The sequence below is a fragment of the Ciona robusta genome, chromosome 4, assembly GCF_009617815.1.
Source record: "Ciona robusta chromosome 4, ASM961781v2".
Classification (NCBI taxonomy): Eukaryota; Metazoa; Chordata; class Ascidiacea; order Phlebobranchia; family Cionidae; genus Ciona; species Ciona robusta.
This window is the reverse complement of record NC_143238.1, coordinates 5877469-5885663: the sequence shown is the minus strand read 5'-3', so window position 1 is coordinate 5885663 and position 8195 is coordinate 5877469. Positions and strand designations below refer to the sequence as shown.

The following is an 8195-nucleotide window of genomic DNA, read 5'->3' as shown; positions in this document are numbered from 1 at the left end:
GAGCATTCGGCCCGTGATCAAGTAGTTACAGCGGCTAGGGTTATAGAAGCGAAATATGCGAAAGATTATAAAAAACGTCGCTGTATAACGTTACAAGGTTACTTCAAGTTCAGCAATAGACGCTGTGAAATAAATCGGCCATTTTTGTTCCCGTTTTTTTTTTCATTAAGTACCTCTGGGCTCACAAAAACCGCATTTTGGCCAAAGTTTTAAATAAACATCAGCGAGCAAGAGATCTTGAGATTTTGACACGTGATTAATAAACAAGATGACGTAATCGTTCCGTTTTAACGTCAGAATCGACATCTCTTGTAAACGACGCGTCTGTAGCTTCGCCTTCGCGGCGCCACCTTCTCGCTCACACAAATAGTGAGAGAATAGAAGAAACAAACCAAGAGGAGCTGGGAGCAGTTTCACGCGCAGATTTTGTCCGATCTCGGTTTTTACACCTTGACAATTTCGCCGCCTCCTTACAACAACGCAGTGGCTTCAAATAGGGATTGTTTACACGGAACTACGGCGTCATCGGACGTTAGTGTCCCTTAGAACAACCCCATACACTGGCGACATACATCTTAATTTTCCAGCCACCCGTTTGAACATGTTTTAACTTCCATAGACCTCTTACAGCCGGTATCTGGAACAGCCATGGTTTTTAGGCTAGATAGATGACTTGATTGTGACCCCGGCCGAGATCTGAGGTTTTGAAATACGGGAAGGCCCAGGAAAGAACACAATTTTGACAAATGTAAAACGGCTGATAAAACAGTAGAAAAGCATGCAGAGTTAAAACGACATCAACCCCCGTGCTTTGTAGAGCTTGTAATCTTAACAGCACAACGTTGATGAACCATTCTTACGCCGCCCGACACGTGCTATGTCTGAACAGCTCTTCAACTGATTAAGAAGGGCGGCAATGGGTCGTACTGGCGCCGGCCTGACGCCTATCTGGCCACTTAAGGACGTTAGGTGTAAAAGAGGGCTCTTGAGCGACCGCTGGGCGCACTGATCCGCTCCGATTAGCGCAATCTTCTTGACGAATTAAACAGATAATAATAGCCTTGTTGATAGAAGGTGTGAAGTTTTGACGGCAGTTTCGCAATTTAACTTGATGGTAAACCGACGCAAGCGAAACCACATCGGCGCACTTAATCACATTCAAGCAGACACGGAATCTCACACGCTGGAAAAGAGATCTTTTATCAAACCTGTAGTTTTCTTTTTCGATCTCAGATTTTAGCGATCACGGAATTTGTTCTCTGTGATCGGCCATGACACCGCGCTCGCGAGTTCCCTGTTTGTTTGTTGAGTGGGAAGGAGAAAGAAAGAAATAAAGATTCTCAGCCGCAAAGAGGAGCGCGGAGACAACTGCTTATTTAGACAGATCTCTTGTTACCATGGGAGCGACTATGGCATCCAAAAGATTGAGATAATTTGTTTATGAAACTTAGTTTTACCTGCCAAGTTTATTTGCAGCTACAAGATAATGAATATTAGTGAATACACCAACAACACCGAGCGTTCACGCCATTTTACCGACAATACGGACAACCATAGTAGACGGTACGGATTATTTTTTACCTCTCCTGTCCGACTCTATACAACAAAAAATTTATATAAAAAAATATTTTTTTGTTTGAAAAGGGGTATATGTATGCACATTCTTCGCTGTTTTATAAAATGGGTTATTTCTCTTTACACTATAATCCGTACTATCCGTACTAACAAATTGTTTAATTTAACATTACGTCATGAAATAATAATCAATGTTACGTGTATTGTTGCTACAATTTATTACAACGTTTAAATTAAATACGCGCGATAGTCACGTATTTTTGAATCGTAACATAAATAACGGACGTAAGGCAGACGTCGTTCAAACTTTAATGACGTAATTTATCGGGGATTTTCGCACCTCTTGTGTTGCAGCTCTTTGGCGGCCTCGTGTGGTAAGAAGTATATAAATATAAAGCTAATTTAACACCTAATCTCGGTTTGGTTTGTTTTTCTCGTAAAAGATCATATTTAAATGGCATTTTGCTTGAAGCGTCAAGTAAACTACAGTGCCCAGCCAGAATTTACTATATTTTAATGAACTTTATGTACGTAGGTTAGTACTAAATATGGAAAATAAGAAAATAACAAAATATTTACTATTACCGATATTTTTTTTCCAAAAATGGCACAAGACACACTTTTAATGTTATTCTACATTTAAACAAAAATGCTATTTCAGCTCAAACGCCAACAAAACATGTTCCTAATGTTCATATAAACCAAAACAGCAACTAAACATGTTTTGATACGTTAAGTACATTACCGCCCACAACCTCAATCAACATTCGACCATAAAGTGTAAAATAAATAGGGAACGGATCTGACGAAACGGGGTTGCCCTGCCGCGCCAGCTTCAGTGACTACGGCGCCAACACTGAGCACATAATCGGCGTTCGGAGGCGAGATCCCGCCGCAAATTGATGTTAATCAATGCCTCGACCAAAGCTGGACCGATCGATCGTCGCCACGGCTGCAAATCTTCAAATATGAATCCCTGTATGCCATGATTGGCTTCTTATATGTAAACACCAAGGTTTAACTTTGGCGCATGGTTTTGTTATTTTTGTTTTTGTATAGGCCATAGGGGAATATCGTTTTTTTCGTATTTTTATTGGAAAACTACGTTTTTGCGTATCGTAAAATGTGTTGTTCAGTATAGTTTAACGAAAAACGACCATTTTAAGAATATTTTATTGAAAAACGTCGTTTTTGAGAACATATACTGTTATAGGACATACTGTATATTCTGCGTCTTATATACATGTCTTACCATTTTGTTATAAACCCTGGATGCGAAAACCGTTTTTAGCGCAGAACATTTTTCTACCGTATGCCCACGTTTTTACGGAATTTTCAATGATAAAACTAAATCTTAAAAACACGGGATAATACGAAACCGAAAAAACACAATTGATTTCAAAAAATCGTTTTTCAAATGAAGGTTGATACGATGGTTTAAGAATAATTGTGTTGCCGGAAACACTGGCCATTGAAAACCCTTTGTTCTCACAACAAGAAACAATCAGATGGCTGTCTACTGGTGCCTGTACGCGCTAGCAAATCTAGAATGATGAATGGCAATGTAGTTGTACACTGCGCGAAAACAGAAAACTCACAATGCGGCTGGTCAAAATTAAAATCAAGTCATAAAGTATCTTACCCCAGCCTACTTTATCACTAAAATTTTGTGACTGAAAACGTGTAAATACTATAAATGAATGTAAGCAGTTAGGCTTTTACATTGTACTGTTTTAAGTTCTAAAATCGAATAAATGGTATACGTTTTTTTAGATGGTTTATGTTTTTAGTTCATCTTGTCGACCCATTTGGTAGTAAACAAAAAAAATTTACAGAATTAATAACCTTATCAACGCGACTCCAAAAAGGCGTTCTAGGATTGGGAAATACAGGATACTGTATTATGCGCTATATAGGCTAAAGGTACACGGGATATTATGAACCAAATATACCCATCTTGCCCGGAGTAATTTACATAATGCCTTTATGTAAGACTGTTTTGTGTTTACAACATTTTGATGCGATAATAAAAACACGAAAATGAGCTGTAAAAACAATATGTATAGCTGATGTATTGTCAGCTATACAACATTTATACCAAACTGGTTTAAGGCGATTACATGTAAATAGATCTAAACTGTAGAACAATCTTGTGAATTGAATAATTCGTTGACGTGACGAAGATAGAAACGGTTAAGAAAAATTTGAACTGTCTAATTTTAGTCTATAGAGGCCACCCGTATTTCTAAAGCATTATCTTTTTATGGTTAAATCAACCTATATTGTATTTTGTTAACAAAGGAATACAGTAGACAAATATAATACAAGTCAAAACTGAGATTTAATTTATTTCAAAACGAATACATAAATAGATCCTATTTCACACAAAGTGTAAACATTTACTTTTTAAAACAAAGAATTTTTGTTACGCCTAAATGATTACCTATAGCAAATGACGTCAGAGGCAGGTAGTTTTTAACAGACCGAGTCAAAATGGCGACAACGCTCAGCGAAAAGCTATTCAAATAGAACTTCATTTGTTGCTCGAATTAAAACAACTATTCTAATACGTTTTGTTGTGTTTTTAGCAAACACTATTGTTGTATAATAGCGACAAATATATTGGTAATATATATTGAGTCTAAATGTTTTTATAGATAGACATAGACCAATATATGCTGAATATAATAAAGAGCATTATTAAAACAGACTGATTATAACTTAACATTCCGACTAAGCTTATACAATTTGAACAGAAAACAACAGTCAATTTTTTATTGAGTTTATATAATAAAACCAAATGGGTTAAAGTTTTTTACTCAAGTTTTAGCAATGGTGAATGCATGAACGATAAATATATAGGTTATTATGGTGTTTATAATATAGTAGATTGGGGAAAGATTGGACACTTTAAGAACATAATATCCAAATATCCTGATCGTGTTTTAAACAATTAACAACGGTCTATGGGTCGCGAAGCTACAGTTTTATAATTCATCAATGTTTTTTGTTCATTACCAATTGGGACGTGAAATAGAATGAAAAAGCGGTCCCATTTCCCCCCATTCTACTATACATAATGTTTTCCATTAAATATGAAAATGCAATGTTGTATATGACGGTATATATTTACGTACATTATTTCCCGTAACATTAGCTTTTAGCCAGCAATTACGATAATCACATTTCATTGGAAAAATTATTGACAGTTAAGTGTGTGACGTTTTTGACAAATTTGCTTTCACATATACGGTTATGACGATGTAATTACAATTCAATGACGACCTGCATTGCCTTTTTCGGTTACACCTGCTCGCGTTCTGAACAGATACATGTCTCCAAATAACGACCGTGTGTCTGACAATACGCTACCACGACGATACAAAGTGTTATGTTGTAAGCTGGTCGCTCAATTACGGCTCCGTAGGCGCCTGGACCACTTAGAAACACGCGTATGTATTATAGGCAACGCCTTTTCGTAAGTCCGGACACTTGAGAAACTTGTCAGTGGAGAATCGTCGCAATTTTATGACAGGAAGGAACAGCCACGGTCACCAGGCTTAATAACAGGAAGAACGACATAAACATCGCATTCCTGAGACACAGAATGATGTAAAACGCGACAGAGATTTCAAACTGAGCATAATTACGTGACAGGCGACCGTATACGCTTTACATTATTGTCGAAATCACGAAAGACCGAAGAGCCTGGGTTCGACAACCGCTATTTCCATAAATACAATAGAAGAACTCAATATTTTTAAATCCTTTCAAATAACATAACTGTGCAAGTCTTTACGGTACACCAAATCCCGGCTCAACCAAATTAACCATAGTTTTAAGTTCGCGGGTGGTCCAGGATTTGTAAAAGGGTTGAGCGACCTAAGTGGCTGAAAGTTTTATAAATGAGTTACAACTATGACGCCCACAATGAAGTACACGCAATACACATTCCATACAATTCTTCATAAACCAATGCTATATGTATGCGGTTGCTATTTCTGTCAAAAAGGATAGCAGGTTTGGTCAACGTTTGGCAATGTGGTCATGTTTTTATTCTCTGGTATCATGCTATTTGGTAGTAAAAAAGAAACTTTATAGATAGAGTTATATTTTCGTATCCTCACGACTTAGCGTTGGAAATTGCCTAGAACAGGATTAGGGAAAATATAATTTGTGCTAACGGTGTTCATTTTTATAACCCAAAGTTTATATATAAAAAGATGGTTCGTCTCTCCAACGCTTAACGCGTATTAATTTCTCCACTGACGTTTATAGAAGCCACCGCTATAAGAAGAAGGTCTATGTTAAATTATAAGATCGTTTTTATAACAATGTTTCGAAAATTGTCATTCGGGTAGGTGGGATCCTTTCACAACAAATAACATAGAACACAGCACGCTTCGTGTTTCGCGCGACGCGATTTCGAGATGTGTATAGATTGCGACTTTGCGGTACGATTGTGACGTAACAAATACATCGCTTTGCAAGGCGACGAACCGCGACAAAGCAATTTCTGGCGCCTTTGTGCACAGATTCGAGCAAAATTGCGCTAAAATCGACGACAGAAACAACATGATCGACTTTATTAAAACTTAGAAAGTCTGTCAATTTCTGTCAAGAAAAAAAGACAAAAAAATCCTGTTCAGAACATACTGATTGTATGAATTTTCTAAATGTATTTACACGTTCAAGTCAAGGTATTTGTAAACTTCAACCATTCATCATTGGAAGCCAAGGATTTCAATTAAAGTCGGCTAAACAAACAACTCCCTCAAATGAACGCGGTTTTAACCTTGGAATGCAAAGTATAAACTTCATTTGAAACTGTGTTAAATTGAGTCTACGCACGCATTTCAAATATCATTTACAATACGAAAAACAAGCGTAGTTTAAAAAAAATGTTTTCTGTTTGAGTTGCAATAAACAACAATTTACATTTTAAAAAGCAATTTTTTCAGTGGGGTTTACCTGCATACGCCTGTTAAATGGGTTGAAGAGGGCGCGGGCAAGAATATAACAGCAACTCGGAATAAAGGCAATGTATGTACTATTACAATTTAACCAATGAGACAAGATGGTCCATATGCAAGTTGCTTTCCTTTCAATGAATAATGCAGCAAACACATGTGAGTACGCGCGTCTACGTCCTTATTATACTTGCCGCTAAATCCGATTATCAGAATGCGACGTTTCGCCACGCGACTCGCAATTGTTACATCCTGTGACGTAACAATACGGTCGTCGGTGCAACCGCCTTTCGTGAAAAGAAGCGATTAATATTAATAAGCATGTCGCTAAGCGTGGCTAAACCATTGTTAACACGTGAATATTAAACGCGTAAGCTTCTAATTAATCCACGCCAAATAAGTTGAGACAAAAGATTGAAAAAAATGCCCATATCCAGTATCTGCATATATTAGATGGGGTAGGATGGTCATTGTTGTTTATTCTATTTCATCGTTCCATTTAGTAGTAAACAAAGAATATTACAAACCTATAAAACATTAACGTCACGACTTTAAAACAGCTTTGTTAATTGGTGAGAATACGATAAGAAAATGTGCTTGGGGTAGTATGTGCCAAAGTTAGTATACAGTAGACGTTGGTATGTGCTACAACGATATCCATCTTACCCAACAGTACTGTGTACTTGGAAAAAAGTTACTTAGTTTTATCTAACTAATATAGAACTGGCATGTACACAAGTAACAACTACGAACGTATAGTCACTTTACTAACTTTAAAAACGTTTTATTGGTGTATATACAAAAACGCAAACTGAAATTGTTTATAAGCCCACACACAGTGCAATACCACATAATGTCGTTAAAAACATATCAAGTGACACAGAGCAATGCATTTGATTCGGAATATTACTTACATTATGCGCGGCTTCTTGTTGGTTCATTAGGTTCGTTGTAATCCATGCTTTCAATGTAGTTACCGCAGCATTTGTTCTGTAGCATGAAGTGACTAAACAGTTTCCTATATAGGGTATCACAGATAAAAATGCAAATTTAATGTCAATATAATATAAGAGTAATAGCTTTAGGTATACACACTTCTTATAAGTGTATATCTTTATACCGTTTAGCAGTATAATACACAGTTGTGTATGCATAGTTCCAAATCCTGTCAGAACTATTCAAATCTACACTGTACGTACTGCACAGTAAAGCAAAACATTGCTGTAAATAAGTTGGAAGCGTGTTGGTCGAAGCAAGTACAGATTGTGGCGTGTTATAATCAACGAAAGCGTGGATTGTGGTGCAATCTAATCAGCTGAGGGCGTGAAGTTATGTATTACTGCGGTAAAGTGAATGCGTTTGATCGTTATATGCTCTGGACTCGTTGCATTGAAACTAGTATGTTAAATATATAAAACTAATAAAATACATGTATAAGTGCAAATATAAGATGTTTTATTTGGTACCTGTACTTAGTTTATTTAAATGTGTATTACCTATACCTATGTATTGATTGTACACACATTACGTGCTTTGTTTATTGGAGCGTCGAATATATATAAAGTATCAAGGCATACCAGGTTGAAAGCAGCAACAAGATCATATGAGCTTTCTGCTCGAAGTATTTGTAGCACACCTGTAAGGCATATA

At 36.7% G+C, this 8195-nt stretch overlaps 1 protein-coding gene across 3 annotated transcripts in view; it reads right to left on the bottom strand.

The window, feature by feature from the left end:
* LOC149737074 (uncharacterized) overlaps positions 1-7761 on the bottom strand; it is a 44152-nt gene extending 36391 nt beyond the window's left edge. For all 3 annotated transcript variants that reach the window (XM_089877064.1, XM_089877062.1, XM_089877063.1), the window contains exon 1: positions 7460-7761. The gene's annotated coding sequence lies outside the window, so the exon portion shown is untranslated. The remainder of the gene's footprint in view (positions 1-7459) is intronic.
* Between the last annotated feature and the right edge of the window lie 434 nt (positions 7762-8195).